A 25231-nucleotide genomic window follows, 5' to 3' on the forward strand; every position below is an offset into this window, starting at 1 on the left:
CTCCTTAATGGTGGGGGGGGCTACCAGTCAAATATTGGGTATTGGCAGCTAACCTCACCATGGAAGATAGACAGTGAAGTGAAGTAGTCTTTGAAGGGTAGGTAGCTGCAGTTAAACCTCACTTTAGTGAGGGTATCTGTAGCTATCTATATCGGATAGGGTTTAAGATCTTTGCTTTGAGTTTAGAACTTCACGTTCAGCAAACTTGCATTCTACAAGTATGTGAAGAGCAAGAGGATAAGACATGAGAGAATAGGACCAATCAAGTGTGACAGTGGAAAAGTGTGTATGGAACTGGAGGAGATAGCAGAGATACTTAATGAATACTTTGTTTCAGTATTCACTACAGAAAAGGACCTTGGAGATTGTAGGGATGACTTACAGCACATGGAAAAGCTTGAGCATATAGATATTAAGAAAGAGGATGTGCTGGAACTCTTGGAAAGCATCAGGATGTATAAGTCTCTGAAACCAGATGAGATGTACCCCAGGCTACTGTGGGAGACGAGTGAGGAGATTGCTGAGCCTCTGGCAATGATCTTTGTATCATCAATGGGGATGGGGGAGGTTTTGGAAGATTGGAGGGTTGCAGATGTTGTTCCCTTATTCAAGAAAGGGAGTAGAGATAGCCCAGGAAATTATAGACCAGTGAGTATTACTGCAGTGGTTGGTAAGTTGATGGAAAAGATCCTAAGAGGCAGGATTTATGAACATTTGGAGAGGCATAATATGATTAGGAATAGTCAGCATGACTTTGTCAAAGGCAGGTCATGCCTTACGAGCCTGATTCGGTTTTTTGAGGATGTAACTAAACACGTTGATGAAGGTAGAGCAGTAGATGTAGATGTAGATGTACATGAATTTCAGCAGGACATTTGATAAGCTACACCTTGCAAGGCTTATTGAGAAAGCAAGGAGGCATGAGATCCAAGGGGACCTGCTTTGTGGATCCAAAACTGGCTTGCCCACAGAAGGCAAAGAGTGGCTGTACACGGGTCATATCCTGCATGGAGATCAGTGACCAGTGGTGTGCCTCAGGGATCTGTTCTGGAACGCCTTTTCTTCATGATTTTTATAAATGACCTGTCTGAGGAAGTGGAGGGATGGGTTAGTAAATTTGCTGATGACACAAAGGTTGGGGGTGTTTTGGATAGTGTGGAGGGCTGTCAGAGGCTACAGCAGGGCATCAATAGGATGGAAAACTGGGCTAAGAAGTGGCAGATGGATTTCAACCCAGATAAGTGTGAGGTGGTTCATTTTGGCAGGTCAAATATGATGGCAGAATATAGTATTAATGGTAAGACTCTTGGCAGTGTGGAGGATTAGTGGGATCTTGGGGGTCCGAGTTCATAGGACACTCAAAGCTGCTGCGCAGGTTGACTATGTGGTTAAGAAGGCTGTGTGGGCTTTATCAATGGTGAGATTGAGTCTAAGAGTCAAGAGGTAATGTTACAGCTATATAGGACCCTGGTCAGAACCCAGTGGAGCACGGTGCTCATTTCTGGTTACCTCACTACGGGAAGGATGTGAAAACTATGGAAAGGGTGTAGAGGAGATTTACAAGGATGTTGCCTGGATTGGTGAGCATGCCTTATGAGAATACGTTGAGTGAACTCAGCCTTTTCTCCTTGGAGCGACGGAGGATGAGCAGTGACCTGATAGAGATGTATAAGATGATGAGAGGCATTGATCGTGTGGATGGTCAGAGGCTTTTCCCCAGGGCTGATATGGTTAACACGAGAGGGCAGTATTTTAAAGTGCTTGGAAGGAGATACAGAGGAGATGTCGGGGTACGTTTTTTACGCAGAGAGTGGTAAATGCGTGGAATGGGCTGCCGCGACGGTGGTGGAGGTGGATACGATAAGTTCTTTGAAGATGCTCCTGGACAAGTACATGGAGCTCAGAAAAATAGAGGGCAATGGGTAACCCTAGGTAATTTCTTAGGGAAGGACATGTTTGGCACAGCTTTGTGGGCTAAAGGGCCTGTATTGTGCTGTAGTTTTTCTGTGTTTCTATGTTTTTTTAAACCCAACACCATCATGTCATTAATATATCACATGAGGAAGTTTTATGGTCCCTTAGACAACAGAACTGTTCTGATTAATTTAAAGCCAACGAAATGTTGTGCCTGTAATAAATTATCGTCTGTCACATCCCAAGGAAGGAGTCGCAGCTGTTTGAGATAAATCAGCCAATGCAATTGTGCCCATTACAGTAGAAGTCTGTTGTATTGAAATGTATTTCTACTTATGACCTTGTGTGGCAATGGAACAAAGAATTGCCGGAACTAATGAGTGTTTCCAGCATTTTCTGTTTTCATTTAAGGATTTGCTAGAACTAACTGAGTCAATCTCTTCCCTTCTAAACCATAAATGTGACTCACACATTCCAGCTTGTCAGATTGTTTCAAGTCTAACTGAGAGCAGAAACATGAGATATGATAGGATAAAACTTTATTTTTCCTGAAGGAAGTTATTGTTACTCAGTCAGAAATATGTACTTAAAATACAAAATTTAGTGAGGTACAAAAATAACCAAAAGGTGCATTAAGAAGTAATAGTGCAAAATACAGATGTGAAATGAAACCATGTACTTGTATACTTAAGGAGGAGGAGTTGCAGAGTCTTGCAGCCACAGGGAGAAAGGATCTCCTGTGACATTCAGTGGTGCACCTTGGTGGAATCCATCTGTAACTAAAGGTGCTCCTCTGTTTGTCCAGTATGTCATGGAGGGGGTAAGAGGTCCTTTATTAATCTTTTTATTGATTTAAAAGGAACATAAATACAAACAAGAGGAGAATTATCTCAAATATATATATCAATAACAATACAAACCAAGATTAAGATAGACATTATCAAAATCATACATATTGTTAAGCTAGTATAAAATATATAATAAAAAAACAGCAATTCTCCTCTTATCAGTTCATGAAGAGGAAAGAAAAAACTTTGAATTTTAAATGAAAAAAACAAACCCCACTACACTTTAAAAAAAAGAAACAAAAAAAAAGGGACTGGGCAGTCCATTTTGAGGATACGACCAAATAAAAGAAAGACTTTCTGATCAAATCTAAAACTTCGAAAAAAAGATTGGAACAGTAATAAATCAAATTAAATGAAAATATTGAATAAAAGGTCATCAGAATTGTCCATAATGTTCTGTAGTTTCTGCAGCATCCTCCTCTCAGACACAGCCACCAGGGAATCCAGCTCCACCCCCAGAACAGAACCAGCCTTCGTGACAAGCTTCTTGACCTTCTTGGCGTCAGCTATTCTCACCCTGCTGCCCCAGCCGACTACAGCGTAAAATAAAATGCAGGTCACCACTGAGTCGTAGAACATCTGCACCATAGTACTGCAGACGTTGAATGACCAGAGCCTCCCCAGGAAGTACAGTCAGTTCTGTCCCTTCTTGTACAGAGCCTCTGTATTGTTAGTCCAGTCCAGTTTATTGTCCAGATGAGGACCCAGATGTTTGTAGTCCTGGATGACTTCCACATCCATTCCTTTGGGGGTGCAGTGCTGGGCCCGCGACTGTTCATGATATACATTAACGATCTGGAAGAAGGGACTGAGTGTAGTGTATCTAAGTTTGCTGATGGCACTAAATTAAGTAGAAAAGCAAATTGTGCAGAAAATACAGAGAGTCTGCAGAGAGATATAGATAGGTTAAGTGAGTGGGCAAGGGTCTGGCAGGTGGAGTACAATGTTGGTAAATGTGAGGTCATCCATTTTGGAAGGAAAAATGGAAGATTGGATTATTATTTAACTGGTAAAAAATTGCAGCATACTGCTGTGCAGAAGAACTTGGGAATGCTTGTGCATGAATCACAAAAGGTTGGTTTGCAGGTGCAGCAGACTATCAAGAAGGCAAATGGAACATTGGCCTTCGTTGCTCAAGAGATTGAATTTAAGAGCAGGGAGGTTGTGCTGCAACTGTACAGGGTGCTCGTGAGGCTGCACCTGGAGTACTGGGTGCAGTTCTGGTCTCCTTACTTGAGGAAGGATATAATGGCTTTGGAGGTGGTGCAGAGGAGGTTCACCAGGTTGATTCCAGAGATGAGGGGATTAGACTATGAGGAGAAATTGAGATGCCCTGGACTGTACTCGCTGGAATTCAGAAAGATAAGAGGAGAGCTTATAGAAACATATAAAATTATGAAAAGGGTAGAACGATAGAGGTAGAAAAGTTGTTTTCACTGGTAGGTGAGACTAGAACTAGGGAACATTGCCTTAAGATTTGGGGGAGTAGATTTAGGAAGGAGATGAGGAGGAACTTCTTTTCCCAAAGAGAGGTGAATCTGTGGAATTCTCTGCCCTATGGAGCAGTGGAGGCTACCTCAGTAAATATATTTAAGACAAGGTTAGATAGATTTTTTCATAGTTGGGGAATTAAGGGTTATGGGGAAAAGACAGGTAGGTGGAGAGGAGTCCATGGACAGATCTTATTGAAAGGCAGAGCAAGCTCGATGAGCTGAATGACACACTACTGCTCCTATTTCTTATGTTCTTATGAGATGGGAATACAGGGTGTTCTCACCTTCCTGAAGTCCACCACCAACTCCTTTGTCTTAGTGATTTTGAGCTGCAGGTGATTCAGCCCACACCACTCAACAAAGTTGTCCACCACTCCTCTTTACTCAACCTCTTGACCCCAGAGAACACGAAGAGCCTTGGAAATGTTCAACCCTGACAACACTCCACCCCCTTCAAAAGAGCTGGTTCTTATTAGGTTGGTTTTTCAAATTAAGCTACAGACTGGCAGTGCAAGATAGACCTCAGTGTTATTTTATATTGCTGACTGTTACAAATTATAATAATCATGTTTCTGTGATCCTTCCTAACTGTTGTCTATTCCACCCCAACACACATCAAGAAGCAAACCTTCAAAATCAAAAGGTAAAAGGAGAGTCAGCCATCCATGGCTTGAATTAGTGGGTTGAACACCTGACCCATGATGATGAGATGAAGCTCATGCTGAATCAGACTGATAAACTTAAGTTATCCTAGTCAACTTGTAGTTCATATCTAAAGATGGTCAATTACTATCCTGTTAACTTCAATACAGTATTCTGTACAGTATATCCGATACACTTTGTCTACTGGACAGCCTTTATTCTCAACTATTAACTAGGTACGACTTCTGTAGATTTCACTTCTGATCTTATAGATATTGAATTTCAAATCAGTATATGCTGCATCATTTTTCCTTGTTCCTGAGGAATTGCAGTCAGGTCTACTCCTGCATTACTTCTCAGATACGAGATAGGCAAAAATACTACCAGCATCGACTCTGCTTTTGTCTCAGTGTTTCCCTGTGTTGTTTTATTTTAATTCTGTTATGTAATCCCCTTTGTAATTCACATGCTCTTTAAGGTTTGTTTTAAGTATGAGAAGCTATGTTCCACTTTGGTGGATGACTGTATCTCCAAACAACTGTTGCCAAGCTCTAGAAAGTTTATCAATAACTTACTATTAATTATTATAGCAACACACACAAAATGCTGGAGCAACTCAGCAGGCCAGGAAGCATCTATGGAAAACAGTAAACATTTTGGGCTATGATCCTTCATCAGGAAGGATGTGTTGCTTGGATTTCAGGCATTGCAGATTTTCTCATGCTTGTGTATTGTTATAATAGGTGAATCATCTGCACATATACATGCATACTACGACTTCATTATACTTGCTGCATGTATAAGGCTATAATTAGGTTACTATTTTCATAGGTCATGGGCAAAACAGTGCTATTTGTTTGCAAGTCTGTCCTTTTACCTTCAGACTTGCAATTTACGTTAAGAACCAAAAACCGGCTCCTGTTTACCACAGAAGCTGAACAAAGGATATTAGTTGGAAGTCTAACTTACTCACAAACAACTCTTTCATCTCTGCAAGTATCAGATGCAATGTTAGAAAGCTGAGTTTGGCAAAAAAAAAATCCCCCTGGTCCTGGACAGTGAGTATCCATCACAATAAATTATTAACAAGCCTAATGGCAGTTATGGAAAGCCTAGAGCAGTATTGCATCAGAAGAACACCTTCTAATCATCTATCAAAATCTTTACCTTTTGACATTGGGGCAGGAGTGAAGCTGCTTGTTTATGTTCTATTGTGTTCAGCTCCATTCCCCACTCCTCTGATTATGAAGAAAATCAACTTCCTGCACTAGCAGAGACATCCAGGCCTGGGCTATGTTGAATGTGTACTAAATCAGTATCAGTTAATTAAAAAACCCCCAAAAAGGTAAGCCAAACCACTTCTCTCTGATCTTGCCACAACTCATTGTCTAGAGGCAAAACTGGCATGTAATCAAAGACAGCAAGTGTTATAGAATGATATTCAGGAAGACAGTGATGTGCAGCATGACATGCTGTTTTAATGTTCTTTGACTGGCTCAAGCTCCTGCATCATGTTTCACAACGTTGCAGAAAGGATATCCAGATTGCTGACCTGTTCCAATAAACCTACTAACTTCAGTCTAGTATCATCTCTACTCTCAGCATCCCTGTGACATGTCATAAATGTTTAATGCATTCCACCTTATGGACTAAAACACATCGGTATTATTCCTCTCACTCATTGTTGTGTTGATGCTTCAAAGCTTTAGTGGTTGTCAAAAATGTTCATTCTAATTTTAAGCTTGAGTAAAGTGCACAGAGCTAGATACTATGCAGCACATAATGAGGCAAGGGAGATGAGGCTGAGTACAGGGCTACGGTAGGAAACTTTGTCACATGGTGTGGGCAGAATTATCTGCAGCTTAACGTGAAAAAGACGAAGGAGCTGGTGGTAGACCTGAGGAGAGCTAAGGTACCGGTGATCTCTATTTCCATCCAGGGGGTCAGTGTGGACATGGTGGAGGATTACAAATACCTGGGGATACTAATTGACAATAAACTGGACTGGTCAAAGAACACTGAGGCTGTCTACAAGAAGGGTCAGAGCCGTCTCTATTTCCTGAGGAGACTGAGGTCCTTTAACATCCGCCGGACGATGCTGAGGATGTTCTATGAGTCTGTGGTGGCAGTGCTATCCTGTTTGCTGTTGTGTGCTGGGGCAGCAGGCTGAGGGTAGCAGACACCAACAGAATCAACAAACTCATTCGTAAGGCCAGTGATGTTGTGGGGATGGAACTGGACTCTTTCACGGAGGTGTCTGAAAAGAGGATGCTGTCTAAGTTGCATGCCATCTTGGTCAATGTCTCCCATCCACTACATAATGTACTGGTTGGGCACAGGAGTACATTCAGCCAGAGACTCATTCCACCGAGATGCAGCACAGAGCGTCATAGGAAGTCATTCCTGCCTGTGGCCATCAAACTTTACAACTCCTCCCTTGGAGGGTCAGACACCCTGAGCCAATAGGCTGGTCCTGGACTTATTTCATAAATTACTGGCATAATTTACATATTACTATTTAACTACTTATGGTTCTATTACTATTTATTATTTATGGTGCAACTGTAACAAAAACCAATTTCCCCCGAGATCAATAAAGTATGACTATGACTATGACTATAACAGGATATGGTAAGATAATCTCCAGTTTCACCCCACTCTTCACTGAGGAATTTTAACTGCATGCATAATTTTCCTGTTCTTCATGTACATGTAGAATGTCTTGGGATTTTCCTAAATCGTACTCAAACCCTTCCCATGTGCTCTTTTAACTCACATAAAGTCACTCATTAATCTCCTTTCTGGCTACCTTATAACTTTCAAGTACCCAATTGGTCTTTGCTTCCTTCTTCCTCTTGACTAGATGTCCACCTCTCTCGTCAACCATAGTTCCTTCACCCTATCACCTTTTCCCTACCTCAATGAAACAAACCTAACCAGAACCCCATGCATGTAACTAACAGGAATTCTGCAGATGCTGGAAATTCAAGCAACACACATCAAAGTTGCTGGTGAACACAGCAGGCCAGGCAGCATCTCTAGGAAGAGGTACAGTTGACGTTTCAGGCCGAGACCCTTCGTCAGGACTAACTGAAAGAAGAGTTAGTAAGACATTTGAAAGTGGGAGGGGGAGGGGGAGATCCAAAATGATAGAAGAAGACAGGAGGGGGAGGGATGGACCCAAGAGCTGGACAGGTGATTGGCAAAGGGGATATGAGAGGATCATGGGACAGGAGGCCCAGGGAGAAAGACAAAGGGGGGGGGATCCCAGAGGATGGGCAAGGGGTATAGTCAGAGGGACAGAGGGAGAAAAAGGAGAGTGAGAGAAAGAATGTGTGTATAAAAATAAATAACAGATGGGGTACGAGGGGGAGGTGGGGCATTAGCGGAAGTTAGAGAAGTCGATGTTCATGCCATCAGGTTGGAGGCTACCCAGACGGAATATAAGGTGTCGTTCCTCCAACCTGAGTGTGGCTTCATCTTTACAGTAGAGGAGGCCGTGGATGGACATGTCAGAATGGGAATGGGACGTGGAATTAAAATGTGTGGCCACTGGGAGATCCTGCTTTCTCTGGCGGACAGAGCGTAGATGTTCAGCAAAGTGGTCTCCCAGTCTGCGTCGGGTCTCGCCAATATATAGAAGGCCACATCGAGAGCACCGGACGCAGTATATCACCCCATGCATGTGCCTCCTTACAACCTCCACAATTCTGTTGCACATTTCCCTGAGAATATCTGTTCCAAATTTATGCTCCAAAGATTCTGTTTAATAGCATCATAATTAGCGCTTCCCTAACTAAATACTGCCTCCTCCTATCTTTGTCCAAATCTATCTGAAGGTCAAGGAGCTGTGGTCATTTAGAGAGCAATAGGGACACCTCAACACGCTTTCTGTTAAAGATTCTTTAAAAAGTTGCTCCATTGATCTCAAAAGTTGACACATCTCTGTGAGTAACATAAACCTCACAGTGACTGTGGAATGAGGACTTCCACATTACATCTCTGTCTTGATAACTAAATGGAACTTTTTCCATGGTTCAATGAACTACTACTCACTGTTTAAAATAAATATTCACTATTCACTCCTTTATCTGGATTTTTTCTCATATGTTGGTTAAAAAATTCTAATTAAATCACTCAAAAGATCATGATAAGAGAAAAGTAGAGCCATTTTCATGAACAAATTGAAGCTGGGAATATTTTTTAAATTCCCATGAAATAGCTTTCCTTCAGATAAAAAGAAAGGAATTAATCCATTTCTTGCAGTATGAAATATCAGTGTCATTCGTTATGTGATATCCTAATTAAATGTATTTTCCCACTGTGCATATCCTTAGGGTCCCCCCCCCATTCTGTTGATTTATACAGCTTGCTGCTTCTGTGTTGCACAGGACCAGTTTGGACCTCACAATTAATTTAGAAAGAGGACATTATTTATTAAATGGAACTTACTACTGGTCTAGTTTGTTAACTATTTATGTTGACAGTTTAAATATTTGAACTGATTTTTGAAAAGATTGCACCATTACTTATTCCATGCCGGAGTTACAGAACATAATTTGTATGCACATGTATCTCCCTGATTGGCCAGGTGAGTACCAGTCAGTTGGCCACACAGGTCTGATTCCAAATATGATGGCCTCACTATCTTCCCCAATATATTCCTTTTGCCATGTACTTGCTAATTATTTAAAGGAAATACTTTTGACTTAAAATTCATTGGCAAACATTTGGATATTAGTGATATTGGCTAATAGATTGCTAAGTCCAAGGTAGACACTTTAATTAAGAGCATGAGAACTGAAAGCAGTCAGCCATTTGTCTCCTCATGCCTACAGCACTGGTCTGGGTGATCTTTTCCCTGAGTGCCATTTTCCTGTATTATCCCTTTATTATTAATTTCACTTCATATCTAAAAATCCATCAATTTCTGTCTTATTCATCCAGTTACTGAATCTTCAGCTCATCTTTGTGGTTAGTAGATTCCAAAGGTTCACTGTCATTAGGATGAAGAAATTTAATTCAGCCAAGAATATCAAACCCTTTGTTTGACTCTCAGTTCTAGATACCCAAGCCATTTCCCTAACAAGGCCATCAATTTTGTTTCAATTATATCATCTTTCAGTCTTCTGAATAAGGGTGTAAGCTCATTCTCTGTATCAGAGAACAACCTTGCCCTATTGTTGCAAGGGTCAAACTGATGAACATTAACTACTCTCCCTCTATTGCATTATTGATCTTCCTCAGGCAGGGAAACCAAACCAGTGCAAATATTCCAGATTCTGTATGTTCCTGCCAGGGTGTGATAGAATCACAGTAAGGTGCTTTTGCTCTTGTAGTCAAATTCTCTTACTGTGAAGACCAACAAACCGATTACCCTACCTGTTTTGCCTATCTGTTAACTTCCAGTGATTTTATACAAGGCCAGCCAAGTACCCTTACCAATTAACACTTTTAATTTCTCAATAATCGGGAAAATCCTCCACCTTCCTATGTTTTCTACTAAAGTGAATGCTTTCACATTATATTCCATTTGTTATGCCTAAAATCCGCTTGGCATCCTCCTCACAGCACACCTTGTGCCATGAGAACGCCATAATGACTGGATTTTTATCACGGCATGCTCTGATTTGCTGACCTATAGAGGCAGCTCCTGCCACCATAAATACTTTGGAAAATATTTTCAGGTTAATTTAAACCCTGCCCATTGGGTCAAAAGTGGGTAGGTATGTGGTGAATGTGACATGTGTTTTATTTAAGCGCATTCCCCACTTCCTTCATCCTATCATTACCAACTCTAAGTCTTGTCCTACTTCCTCCTGCAAACCTAACTTTCTTATCCAATTTTTAAGATATTTTTAATTCCTCTTCATATTTCTTTTCAGATTTGATAACATTTTTTTTTCTCTGAAAGCGTGCCTGTGAAGCACTTTAGGACATTTTCTTCTGTTATAAGTGATCTATTACACTTAAATAAACTAAATATTTCTAGTATGGAATTAGCTAATCTCTGCTGTAATGAAATGAGTATGCTTGGCTCGAAAATAAATTGTATGAATTGCTCAAACTGCCAAGCTGCAAAAGTAAACGTTGCAACAATATTTGGAAATCATTTGTGTTTCACAACAGTTATAAGGACATTACTTCACAACTTAAAACAAATTCTTTATGGTTTGTCACTGTGGTAAATGTATTAATCATTTCAAAGCGCTGAAATTTGCTGTGTGCAGTGCAATATGTACAAAACATTGCTCAGGATAACTAAAAACCAAAATTACAAAACAATTGGCCTTTTTGGTTGAGGTGTTACCCAACCCTAGTCTATAAAATACCAGTCATGAGAAAAGTAAGTATAATGCAATAGTTCGAGCAATTTGCTTCGTGCTCTGACAAGGTATATTTAAAAACACACTTTCTGATCAGGTATATTGAAAGAGATTTGGTTGCATTTTGTAGATTGGATTCATTAAGTGTTGATATTCCATTTTAACCATCTATTTTTAAGTTTCAGCTTAGGCGTTTATCTGGTAAAATGGGTTGGCACCTATTACAGAAACAGCCTTACCATTCAAATCATAATCCCTAATGACATTTTCACAACTAAAATATCTAAAAAGTTACTTGTAAATCACACCAAATGAGAGCTCAACACTTGTCAATCATCATCCAATGTGTATATCTATCTGAATTACTAGAATAATATTTTTTGTTTTAAATGAGGTTAACAAAACAGCCGTCATTAAGTGAACAAGGTCCTTGTTTTATATTCCATTCGCTCACCACCTACTACCACCCACCAAAATTATCTGTTTTCAAAAGTGTTTTTAAAAATACTTTACCATTTCTTGAATTCTAGTTTTATTTTTGGAAATTGGTATTATGGTAAAAACCAGTCCTTGAGAGGCGATCACATATCTTGGATAATTTCTTCCTTTTACTTACTTAAGTGAAACAGCATTTTTCCCCGATTGTTCATTGCTCTCACATCTTAAGTTCTGCAATTGCTTATTTCATTCATTTAAGATCCTGAAAGTAATTCTTATGAAGTTATTGAGTTTAATTTTAAATCCAATTACTGGACTATAATGAAATTAAAATCTCTATGTAAAAGAATTGGAAATAAAATTGGATTGGAACAAATTCTTACCTTTGATGCACTCGTCAGTTATTCATGCAACGTCAATGGGAAACTTGCAGAATTGATTTCTTAGCTGAGGGCATCCTGACAGAAATATTTTAATAACCTTCAGATAGCTGGAAATATTTCATTAACACAAATGTATGTTCCTGTAATGGCGACCAACAGTGCTCATTTTGCACTTGGGGGAGTTCAGCTTTGTGATATTTTCCTTGGGGTTAATTCAACATAATTTAGTCTTTTGCATATTAATGCAATGCACGCAAAGCTCTAAAAAAAAGGTCAAAGCTATATAATCTTGGTTAATGATTGATCTGATTGGTCTACTAGTTGAGTAGTTGTTCAATCTTTTGTTTACAAAGAATAGGAAATAAAAATCTAAATTTATGAAAAACCGCCGTATGGAAGAAATTTAAACTGTAGTTTCATCATCCTCAGTTCAAAGTAATTTGTAGGGATCTCGTTTAGGTGTAATGATGTAAGGATATTTAGATATCCTGCCTTGAATCTCTTCATCTCCATCACCACTAATTTGCAAGCTTTTTTTAGATACAAGAATTCTAAAACTGAACTGCATATGAAATCAAAGGCCAGCCTTGTAGTCGACCAATTAACTCTTCTTGAACCAATGATCCTTTGCACTTCCCTCACAAGCTCCAATAGGAAAAGAGTTCTTGCAATACTTAATTTAATAGAGAGCATGGTTGTAACACTACCAGCATAATTCTAGGAAATCATGTGTACAGCAGTAGAAGTTCAATAGGAATTCAGCAGGTTTTTTTCAGGGTTGTTTCATTTACGTCCTGTAGAAAGGAATTGACCTCGAGACTCAACTGTATGTCCTCATGTGGATTGAATTCCCTTAGTACAAAATTGAGTTCTAAGTATTAAGAAACAGATTTTGTAATAATAACATTATTGGAGTTATGTATTATAAGTGAATAAATGGTGAAACATTTTGTTTTAGATCCAATTGCTTTTAGGCAGAGCTTGGTTAGTATTTAGCTTACTTGGTCAGTTATATTATCACACAAAAATCATCCATACTTTTTCTGAAAAGTTGAAAAGCTGAAAACAGAACAAGCAGAAATAGTCCCAAGCTAGGTATTTATGAATCAAAGCAGACTGGGTCCAGTCCAGTAATTTCTTTTTAAGAATGTATTCAGAAATAATTGAGGTATATACCGAAACTGCAGAATTAGGCACAAAATAGCTTTTCAAATTGAATATAAATCCCTTGTATGAAGTAGCCCAATAGAATGTTATTACATCAAAGAGTCTATACTTACATGGAACATTATGCCTTTATGTATTATTTAGAGAAATTCTTCCAATAGCTTTGTATGGCCCTGTCACGTACCCCGTGACGGGAATAAAGAACAAGCAGAAATAGAAAACACTTTGGAGTCCAGTATTGCTATTAACTAATAATATTTATTAGTAACTATGCAATACAGTAATATAAATGTAGATAAATCAAACAGGTTAGCAATGATTATATATATAAGTAAGTATATCAGTAAGTGTGGAAATATATATTTGAAAAACCAAGCTTCTTTAAGTCTAGGGGTAAAAAGATACAGTCTTATGATGATGAGTAAAGTTCAGTTCAGTTCGTGGTGTTGAGTTAAGTAGTGATGGACAGAGAGAGAGGGAGGGAGAGATTTGAGTCTTCAGGTGAGCTGACGCCGTCGATCTTCTCGTTGTCCTCCGAAATCCTTGAAAAGTCACGGACTGTGACCACAACGAAGGGGACCGGTTTTCTGTGGAGGAGTTATCATCCAGGCAAGGGTGGACACATGGACAACTCCCCACCGGTCACTGCATTTTCTTTTCACTGCAAGAGCCACTGATCGATCTGCCTGATCAATCCTCCAAAAACCCACTTTTTTTGCGGACACAACAAAGCTCATTCAGTGTTCAAAACATGTGTCTGAGGTCCATTTCATCTGACCTCCTATTTACCTCACCGTACTGAGTATCAACTTTCATTCAAATAAATCCTCCTTCCCTTCTCTGTGTAAGAAATGTACAAGCAGGCAAATATCCTTGAGGAGTATAAACACACTGCCAGAAAATCATAACATCGATTGTCCATCAAATAACGCCGCCTTCGGTCACCATGGCAACTTACAAGCTTCTCGATGCCATCTCCAACTCAGCAGAAATCCAAGAGTTAGCCAGTTCTTTCTCTTGCCTTAAAGTGACAGTCCAAAAGTTAGTCCTCATCTCTGTCTCTCTTTCTTTTCAAAGGCACAGTTCATAGGGGTAATTCAGGACCCCGTCACAGGCCCGATGTATATTGATACTGTTATTGTAAAGTGTGTGTCTTCAAGGTTTCTTAATCTTAAAGACAAGGTACAGATGAGGCATGAGGAAATTGTACAGAAGTGGGTTTAGTTGATTCAAAGGTTTCGTATAGGCTGTCTGTGGAATCTTCCAATGTTGCTGCAATAAAGATACAATCAAGAATCTGAAAATAAATCTGCCTGACTTGCTGAGTTCTTCCAGCATTTCTGTGTGTGTTGCTCAAGATTTCCAGCATCTGCAGGAACCTCTGGTGTTTAAAGTAATAATCATTGCTTAAAACCAATGTTATATATGCTTCAAATAAATATCATCCAAGTCAATGCAAAATCCATTCTTTTCATGCCATCAGTCAACTGAAGTATCAATAAGTGATCTTGCTAAACAGAAGCCAAAAGGCCTAGAGATAATTTAAGGAGTTTGAATAATGTGATCAATTATGGAGTTCATCCTGTGTAATTTAAATTTAAAGCCGTGAAGTATCTAATGATAGTGTTAATAAATTTTCACCTGTCCTACTCCTTAGCTGGATCTATTTTCATGGGACCTTATCCATCATATGATTTCCTAGAAAATGCTTTCAGATTGATAAATATTGCACAGGTCACAATCTCAAACATCTGAAGAATAATGCCATCCAACGCTTCACAACCTAGTTTTTTCACGTTAGGTCTCCACCTGTCCACCTCCTTCCATCCTGTAGGCCTCAGAACCTCCTGCTAAGTCACCCCTTTGTTGACCTAGCTCCACAGTGCCTTTCAAAACTTTGTTCTAACATTGGAGTATCGTAGGCACTATTCTTCATGTCAGGTCAAGAGGAAGTGCACGAGAATCTGGCAATGAAAGGGTTACTATTTGAAGAGCATTTGATGGCATTGGTCCCATACCTGCTGGAGTTAAAAGAATCGGGGGGATTCATTGAAATCTACCAAATTTAGGAAGGCCAAGATAGAGTGGATGGGGAGAGGATGTTTCCTATAGTGGGGGAGTCTAGGACCAAAGGGCATAGCCTCAGAATACAAGGACATCCCTTTAGAAATGAGATGAGGAGGAATTTCTTCAGCCACAGACAGCTGTGGAGGCTAAGTCATTGAGTATTTTTAAAGCAGAGGTTGATAAGTTCTTGATTAGTAAGAGTGTCAAAGATTATGGAGAGAAGGCTGGAGAATGGGGAAGTGAGCAATAAAAAAAAATAGCTGTGATGAAATGGCAGAGCAGATGATGGACAGAATGGCCTAATTCTGCTCCTATATCTTATGGTCTTTTGTTTATAGGCTTTGATAACCACTCAACTTTTCTCCCTTATGTCCATTTCAGTCTCCTTCAAATCCCTAATTCCTTCTAATCCCCTTTCCTTTCTACTGTCTTTTTCTTCCGATTTGATCATCTCCCTGCCTTGTCCAAGTATTTACTCTTCCCTTTTGCTTGTTCTTCCCCAAAACTGTAACTTGCACATGGAGCATCTCAGAATGATGTCAAACCAGGTGCAACAACTAATCAATACCTTCCCTATAATTAATGCATACGCAATTAACACTTGGATTGTCCAAGTATAGGGACAATGGCCATGACAGTAGGACCAAGCCTTGGGCCTTTTAAATTCTTTGCCGATTATTTGCCAACTTGTTGGGTTGGTACTGAGCTGTAGGCTGCTGTTGGAAGGCAGGAAGTGTTTCTGCCAAACTCAGAGGTGATATGTAACTTGGAGCCTGTTATAAATTTGTTGGAAAATTGATGAAAACTTAAATCATATGTTCCATAACTTCTTAAAAATGCACCAACTTTGTCAAGTTCTCTTCTCTTTTAAAACCAGATCAGTTTGTCCTGCTGGCATGCTGTTCACCCAACAACTTTAGCTTTCTTATATTGCTTCAAAATAATATGAATGCACTTTGTTGACATATGGGTTGGTTGGTAAGTTGACTGATCTAAATTTCCCCCTCATGCAAGTGGATTGAAACATCCGTAGAGATGTGGAAATATATAGGGAGAATATGTTACAGGAAAAATTAGTGGAGAAATGGGATTGCTCTGTGAGCTGGCAAAGATTTAATGGCCAAATAGCCTCTTCCTATGTTTTAAGGAAATGGTAATGTGTGATTCTTATCCATGTTATCTATTCAGATTACTGTAACCAGCAAAAATGGGAACTGATTTCACAACAGACAACTGGGAAGTGTTAACTTGGGCATCATCATCCATTCAGATGACCCATTTGAAATTCATCATGATTTGTTTCCTCATAATCCCAGGTATGGCTGAACTTGTTGGGGTAATTATGAAGTTTCTTTAAAATTAAGAGGTAATGGCTCAAGACATAGTGTATCAAAATGACCCAGTGGGCATAGGCACAAATTAATCTGAAGCAGGTCTAATATCACTGGGATATGTCGTGGAATTTGTTGTTTTGCAATACATAACAATGAAATACTCTAAATTATATATATTTTATAAATTAAATTAAGTAAAGAGTGCAAAAAGAGGGGGAAAAGGTAGTGAGGTAGTGATCATAGGTTCAATATCCATTCAAGAATTGGATGGCCGAGGAGAGGAAGCTGTTTCTGAATCGCTGTGTGTGTGCCTTCAGGCTTCCGTATCTCCTCCCTGATGGTAACAATGAGAAAAAAAGCATGTCCTGGGTGCTGGAGTTCCTTAGTGATGGCTGCAGCCTGTTTGAGGCTTCTCTCCTTGAAGATCTGGTGAATGCTGGAGAGGCTAGAGTCCATGATGGAGCCGACTGAGTTTAAAACTTTCTGCAGCATATTTCGATCCTGTACAGTGCCCGTCCCCAAACCAGGCAATGATGCAGCTGGTTAGAATGCTCTCCATTGTACATCTGTAGAAATCTGCATGTGTCTTCAGTGACATATCAGATCTCCTCAAGCTCCTAATGAAATATAACTGCTGTCATACTTTCTTTGTAACTGCATCGATGTGTTGGGCCCAGGATAGATCTTCAGAGATGTTGACACCCAGGAACTTGAAACTGCTCACCCTTTCCACTTCTGGTCCTTCTACGAGAACTGGTGAGTATTCTCTCATCTTGCGTCTCATGGTAGTGTAACGTAGTGGTTAGCCCAATGCTTTACAGTGCAGGTGACCTGGGTTAAATTCCTGCCACTGCCTGTAAGGAGTTTGTATGCTCTCCCCGTGACCGCATTGGTTTCCTCAGGGTGCTCCGGTTGGCCCCCCGACCCCCACAGTCCAAAGACATCCCAGTTGTTAGATTAATTGGTCATTGTAAATTGCCCCATGATTAGGCTAGGGATAAATCGGGGATTGCCCGGTGGTGTTTCTTGAAGGTCTGTAAGGGGCTATTCCATGCTCTATGTCAATAACATAAAATAAAATTACCCTTTCTGAAGTCCACAATCAAATCTTTGGTCTTAATGACATTGAGTGCAAGATTGTTGCTGTGACACCACTCAACCAGCTGATAAATCTCGCTGCTGTACACCTTCTCATCACCACCTGAAATTCTGCCAACTATAGTTGTGTCATCTACAAATTCATAGATGGCATTTGAGCTGTGCCTAGCCACACAGTCATGGGTGTAGAGAGAGAAGAGCAGTGGGCTAAGCACACATCCTTAAGGTGCACCAGTGTCCATTATCAGTAAGCTGGAGATGTTATTTCTGATCTGCACAAACTGTGGTCTTCCAGTAAGGAAGTCGAGAATCCAGTTGCAGTGGGAGGTTCAGAGGCCAAGATTTTGGGGTTCCCAACACCACCCCTGCGGAACACCACTGGTCACCAGCTGCCAACCAGCAAAGGCCCCTTTTATTCCCACTCACTATATCCTGAAAGTAGCCAATTTTCTATCCATGTTAGTATCTTACCTGTAATACCACGGGCTCTTACCTTGTTAAGCAGCCTCATGTGCAACAGCTTGTCAAAGGCATTCAGAAAATCCAAGTGTAACACTCAGTTATATTGGCTCGTATATGTCCAGGGGAAATCCCACCCAGCACCTGCCTCAACGCTTCCCACGGAGTCGGTTGCCATCCTAATCAATCCCAAACATCAATCATCAGCCAGCACACCCAGTACGTTTTACCATGTACACTTTATAGATATTACTAATTCTATGACATTAATATAAATTCAATACAGAAAAGGAAGTAATGGAAAAAAAAGGTGCCAAGACTTATCAAAGTCCAAGTTCTTCGTGCGCAACCGTTGGAGCTCAATCGATTCCTGACGACCACCTGGATCCTGTCGACTTACGGCTCGGGACCACCCGAAGTGATTGACTGGAGCCTTTCCGCACGTCCGCGGTCCTCCCCGTCTCTCCTCTGTCTCTTCGTCTCTCCTCCGACTCCTCGTCTCTCCACTGTCCTCCCCGTCTCTCCTCCGTCTCCCCGTCTCTCCTCCGTCTCCCCGCCAAAATCCCATCCACCGTCCTCCTCGTCTCTCCTCCGACTCCCCGCCAAAAACCCCGTCCACAGTCATATGATACAGCATTATCACCCGAAAACGAAACGATACATGACCACCCATTGGCTAATAGCACCCTGCTGTCTGTATTAACCCAGGCAACTGTCTAGCTAGAGACTTTCTCAGCATTTAACATAACAAAGAAGCATTCCCCAGTATAACATAGCAAAGAAGCCATTTTAAGTTTAACACAAAAAAAAGAAACACCCCGTACACAAGTAAACAACATCTTGTCACTCCTCTTTGTCTATCCTAATGGTTATTTCCTCAAAGAATTCCAACAGATCTGTCAGGCAAGATTTCCCCTTTGAAAAACCATGCTGACTTTGGCCTATTTTATCACCTCCATTCAAGTATCCTGAAACCTCATCCTTGATAATGGATTCCAACATTTTCCCAACCACTGAAGTCAGGCTAACTGGCCTATAATTTCCTTTCTTCTGCCACCCCCCTTCCTCTTAAAGAGTGGAGTGACATTTGCAATTTTCCAGTCCTTCAGAACCATTCCAGAATCTATTGATTCTTGAAAGATAATTACTAATGCCTCTATAATCTCTTCAGTTACCTTTTTCAGAACTTAGGGTGCAATCCATCTGGTCCAGGTGAATTATCTACCTTCAGACCTTCCAGCTTCCCAAGCACCTTTTTCTTAGTAATAGCAACTACACTCACTTTGACCCCCGCGCCACACTCTCGAATTTCTGACATTCTGCTTGTGTCCTCCACAGTAAGCCAATGCAAAACACGTCCGCCATTTCTTTGTTCCCCATTACTACCACACCAGCATCGTTTTCCAATGGTCCGATATCCACCTTCTTCTCTTTTTTACTCTTTTTATATCTGAAAAATCGTTTTGGTATCCCCTTCTCTTTGATTGGCTAGCTTACCTTCATATTTCATCTTTTCTCTTCTTATGGCTTTTTAGTTACTTCCCAATCATCTACATTCCCACTAATTTTTGCTATATTATATGCCCTCTCTTTGGCTTTTATATTGGCTTTAACTTCTCTTGTTAGCAATGGTTGTGTCATCTTTCTTTCAGAATACTTCTTCCTCATTGGGATATATATATCATGTACTTCCCAAATTTCTTCCAGAAATTCCAGCCATAGCAGTTCTGCGATCATCCCTGCCAGTGCTCTTTTTGAACAGTGCTCCTCTCTCATTCCTTTGTAATTCCCTTTACTCCACTTGATACTGATACACCACACTTTAGCTTCTCTTTCTCAAAATTCAGGGTGAATTCGATCATGTTATGATCACTTTCTCCTAAAGGTCATTTCTGATTCTTTGCACAATACCCAGTCCAAAATCATTGATCCTCTATTGGGCTCAAGAAAGAGCTGAACTAAAAAGCCACTCATAGGCACTCTAGAAATTCACCTGTAAATTCCTCCTGTAATCCAGCACCAAGCTGATTTTCCTGATTTATCTGTATATTGACGTCCCCCTTGACTATTGTAACATTGACCTTTCGGCATGCATTTTCTACCTCCCATTGTAATTTGTAAGCCACGTCCTTAGTTCTGTTTGGTGGTGGGTGGGTCTGTATACAAGTCCCATCAAGGTCTTTTTACTGTGCAGTTCCTTAGCTCTAACCATAATGATTCAACACCTTTTGACCCTACGTCACCTCTTTTTAATGACAATTTCATTTTTTACCAACAGAGCAACACCACTGCCTCTGCCTTCCTGCCTGTCCTTTCGATGCAATGTGTATCCTTGGACATTAGTTTCCCAACTATAAGCTTTCAGTCATGAATCAGAAATGCCTTCAACATCATACCTACCAATTTGCAACTGTGCTGCAAGTTCATCTACCTTATTCCACATACTGTGCACATTCAGCTCTGGTTTCACCCATTTTGATTTTGTTGCATCGTGCTCAACTTTTTGATTCCTAATTTTGTCTGAGGTTTTACCAATATCTTCCTCCACAACCTTTCCATGAACTGTTCTGGTACTCTGGTTCTCATACCCCTGCAACTCCAGTTTAAACCCCACCATGCAGCATTAACAAATCTAATTCTTGCTATATTATATGCCCTGTCTTTTGTTTTTATGCTGTCTTTGACTTCCGTGTTACCCACAGTTGCATAATCCTCTCTTTAGAATATGACTTCATCTTTGGGATGTATCTATCCTGTTCCTTTTGAATTGTCTCCAGAAATTCCAGCCATTGATGTTCTGTCGTCATCCCTGCTAGTGTCCCTTTCCGATCAACTTTGGCCAGCTCCTCTCTCATGCCTCTGTAATTCCCTTTACTCCACTGTAATACTGATACATCTGACTTTAGCTTCTCCCTCTCAAACTGTAGTGTAAATTTTATAATATTATTATCACTGCCTTCTAAGATCCCAAATCAAATCTGGTTTATTACACAATGCCCAACCCGGAATTACCTTTTCCCTGGTGGGTTCAATCACAAGCTGCTCTAACAAGCCATCTCTAGGCATTCTACAAATTCCTTGCTTGGGATCCAGGACCAATCTGATTTTCCCAATCTACCGGCATATTAAAGTCCACCATGACTATCACAACATTGCCCTTTTTACATGCCTTTTCTGTCTACCATTGTAATTTGTACCTCACATCCAGGCTACTGTCTGAAGGCCTGTACATAACTCCCATCAATGTCTTTTTACCCTTGCAGTTTCATCTCTTTCCAAGGACTTGATTTCATTTTTTACCAGCATAGCCAAACACCCCCCTTGCCTACTTACCTGTGCTTTCAATACAATGTGTGTGCTTGAGGGGTGACTGGATTGAACCCTATCGAATGTTGAAAGGCCTCGACAGAGTGGATGTGGAGAGGATGTTTTCCATAGTGGAGGAGTCTAAGACCATAGAACACAGCCTCACAATAGAGGGGAGTACTTTTAGAACAAAGATGAGGAGGAATTTTTTAGCCAGGGAGTGGTGAATCTGTGGAATCTGTTGCCACAGGCAGTTGTGGAGGCCAAGTCATTGAGGAAATTTAAGTCAGAGGTTGATAGATTCTTGATTAGTCAGGGCATGAAGGGATACGGGGTGAAGGCAGGAGATTGGGGCTGAGTGAAAAATGGATCAGCCATAATTCTGAAGGCACAGGATATATACATCTCAAAGAAGAAGAAGTATTCTAAAGACAAGATAACACAACCATGGCTAACAAGAGAAGTCAAAGCCAAAACATAAAAGCCAAAGAGAGGGTATATAGAGCAAAAAATTAGTCAGAAGTTAGAGGATTGGGAAGCTTTTAAAAACCAACAGAAGGCAACTAAAAAAAGTCATTAAGAAGGTAAAGATGGAGTACAAACATAAGCTAGCCAATAATATTAAAGAGGATACCAAAAGTTTCTTCAGATACATCAAGTGTAAAAGAAAGATGAGAGTGGATATCAGGTGACTGGAAAATGATGCTGGAGAGCTAGTAATGCGGGACAAGGAAACAGCAGATGAACTGAACATGTTTTTTGCATTTGTCTTCACTGCAGAAGACACTAGCAGTATGGTTGAAGTTCTGGGTGTCATGAAGTGTGTGAAGTCACCATAACTAGAGCGAGGGTTCTTGTGAAACTGAGAGGTCTGAAAGTAGATAAGTCACCTGGACCTGATGGTGTACAGCCCAGGGTTCTGAAAGATGTGGTAGAAGAGATTGTGGAGGCATTAGATTAGATTAGATTATGAGGACACTCAGTCCTCTTTTATTGTCATTTAGTAATATATGCATTAAGAAATGATACAATGTTTTTTCCAGAATGATATCAGAGAAACACATGACAAACCAAGACTGAAAAACTGACAAAAAAAACCACATAATTACAATATATAGTTACAACAGTGCAAAGCAATACCATAATTTGATAAGAACAGACCATGGGCACGGTAAAGTCTCAAAGTCTCTCGAAAGTCCCATCATCTCACGCAGACGGTGAACCTCCAGCGCCGCAAACTTGCCGATGCAGCATCCCAGAAGCATCCGACCACAGTCCAACTCCGAGTCCGTCCGAAAACTCCAAGCCTCCAACCAGCTCCCCGACACCGATGCACCGAGCACCATCTCTGCCAAGCACTTTGACCCCGGCCCTGGCAACAGGCAACAGGCAAGGCCGAGGATTTGGGGCCTTCCCTCCGGAGATTCTCGATCGCACAGTAGCAGCAGCAGCAGCAAAGCAGACATTTCAGAAGTTTCTCCAGATGTTCCTCCGTGCTTTTTCACGTCTGTCTCTATCAAATCAGGATTGTGCACAACATCCTACTTCACAGATACGATATCAATTCGGAATGGCCGCGCATGCTGTGTCGCGCCGCCATCTTCTGAAGGCACAGGATGAGTAATGATCTTTCAAGAGTCATTAGATTCTGGAATGGTTCCGGAGGAATGCAAAATTGCAAATCCCACCCCAACCTTCAAGAAGGGAGAGAGGCAGAAGAAAGGAAACTATAGGCCAGTTAGTCTGACCTCAGTGGTTGGGAAGATGTTGGGGTCGATTATTAAGAATGTGGTCTCAGGGCACATGATAAAATAGGCTTGTCGTGGGCATGGTTTCCTCAAGGGAAAATCTTGCCTGACAAATCTGTTGGGATTCTTTGAAGAAATAGCAAGCAGAATAGACAAAGGAGAATCAGTTGATGTTATGTGCTTTGATTTTCAGAAAGGCCTTTGACAAGGTGCTTTGTATGAGGCTACTTAACAAGCTATGAGCCCATGTTATTACAGAAAAGATTCTAGCATGGATAAAGCAGTGTCTGATTGGCAAGAGGCATAGAGTGGGAATAAAAGGAGACTTTTCTGGTTGGCTGCCAGTGACTAGTGGTGTTCCACAGGGGTCTGTGTTGGGACCGATTCTTTTTATGTTATATGTCAATGATTTGGATGATGGAATTGATGGCTTTGTTGCAAAGTCTGCAGATAATATGAGGATAGTTAGAGAGGCAGATAGTTTTGAGGAAGCAGAGAAACTAGAGAAGGTCTTAGGCAGACTAGGAGTATGGGCAAAGAAATAACAGATTGATTACAGTGTCAGGTTAGGCACTTTGACAGAAGAAATGAAAAGGTTGACTATTTTCTAAATGGAAAGAAAATACAAAAATCTGAGGTGCAAATGGACTTGGGAGTCCTTGTACAGGATTCCCTAAAGGTTAATTTGCAGGTTATGTCTGTGGTGAGGAAGGCAGATGAAATGTTTGTACTCATTTCAAGAGGACTAGAATATAATAGCAAGATGTAATGTTGAGGCTTTATAAAACACTGATGAGGCCTCACTTGGAGTATTGTGAGCAGTTTTGGGCCCCCTATCTTAGAAAGGCTGTGCTGAAACTGGAGAGAGCTCAAAGGAGGTTCACGAAAATGATTCTAGGATTGAATGGCTTGTCATATGAAGAGCGTTTGATGGCTCTGGGCCTGAATTCACTGACATTCAGAAGAATGAGGAGTGACACCATTGAAACTTATCAAATGGTTAAAGGCCTTGATAGAGTGAATGTAGAGAGGATGTTTCGTATGGTGGGAGCGTCTAAGACCAGAGGACACAGCTTCAGAATAGTGGTCTTTTTAGAACGGAGATGAGGAAGAATTTCTGTAGCCAGAGGGTGGTGAAGCTGTGGAATTCCTTGCTACAAACAACTGTGGAGGCCAAGTCTTTATGCATGTTTAAGTCAGAAGTTTATAGATTCTTGATTGGTCAGAGCATGAAGGGATACGGGAAAAAGGCAAGAGATTGGGGCTGAGAGGAGGGTTGGATCAGCCATGATGAAATGTCGGGGCAGACTCGATGGGCCAAGTGGTCTAATTCTGCTCCTATGTCTTCTGAATGTATGATAAAATGGGGGAGCAGGCTCAATGAGCCAGATGGCCTAATGCTGTTGCTTTATCTGATGGTCTATGGTGGCAACAGTTATACCAGTGAGCAGGTGTGCTGCTCTCCTTTAGACACAGCGTTCTCCTCTCACCCCTGCCACTGCAGGAAACCCTGCTGTTGCCTGTCAGCCCGCTGTAACCCAAGTGCCAGCAGTGCTGTTATCCTGATGACCTGACTTTGTTTTCCCCCCTGAGTCTTTTCGGTCTTTTTCACTGCAAGTTACCGGTCGTTTACTCCCCATGCTGAGGCCACAAGGAAACATCTCAATTAAGAGGCAGCATGAATCTCTGTGTAGGTCTGGTGGTGTGATGAGCCTGGGGACCAGGTTGGAATCGTGAGTCATGTTTAGATATCTGGCATGGAACCAGGCTACTTGGCCCAAAGCATCTATGCTGATCAGTGGGTGCCCAGCCACATTAATCCTAAGTGCAAGGGTGAAGGTGATATAGATTGAGACATCAAAAGCTTATCCTTTTTGTACAAGAGGCCTGTTCAACAGCCTTATAAGGGCAGGACAGAGGCTGTCCTTAAACTGTGTTCTCAAACTTCTGTATCTTCTGCCTGATAGAATGGAGGAAGAAGAGAAAATGTCTGGGTGGAAGGTGGTCT

General features: G+C 40.9%; 1 protein-coding gene across 1 annotated transcript in view; it reads right to left on the reverse strand.

Annotated features, from left to right (window-relative positions):
• Nucleotides 1-12322, reverse strand: part of LOC134347971 (extracellular calcium-sensing receptor-like) — a 90804-nt gene extending 78482 nt beyond the window's left edge. Inside the window, 1 exon segment of the mRNA XM_063050659.1 lies at nt 12045-12322. The gene's annotated coding sequence lies outside the window, so the exon portion shown is untranslated.
• Between the last annotated feature and the right edge of the window lie 12909 nt (nt 12323-25231).

This window comes from Mobula hypostoma, chromosome 6, assembly GCF_963921235.1.
Source record: "Mobula hypostoma chromosome 6, sMobHyp1.1, whole genome shotgun sequence".
NCBI classification, from domain to species: domain Eukaryota; kingdom Metazoa; phylum Chordata; class Chondrichthyes; order Myliobatiformes; family Myliobatidae; genus Mobula; species Mobula hypostoma.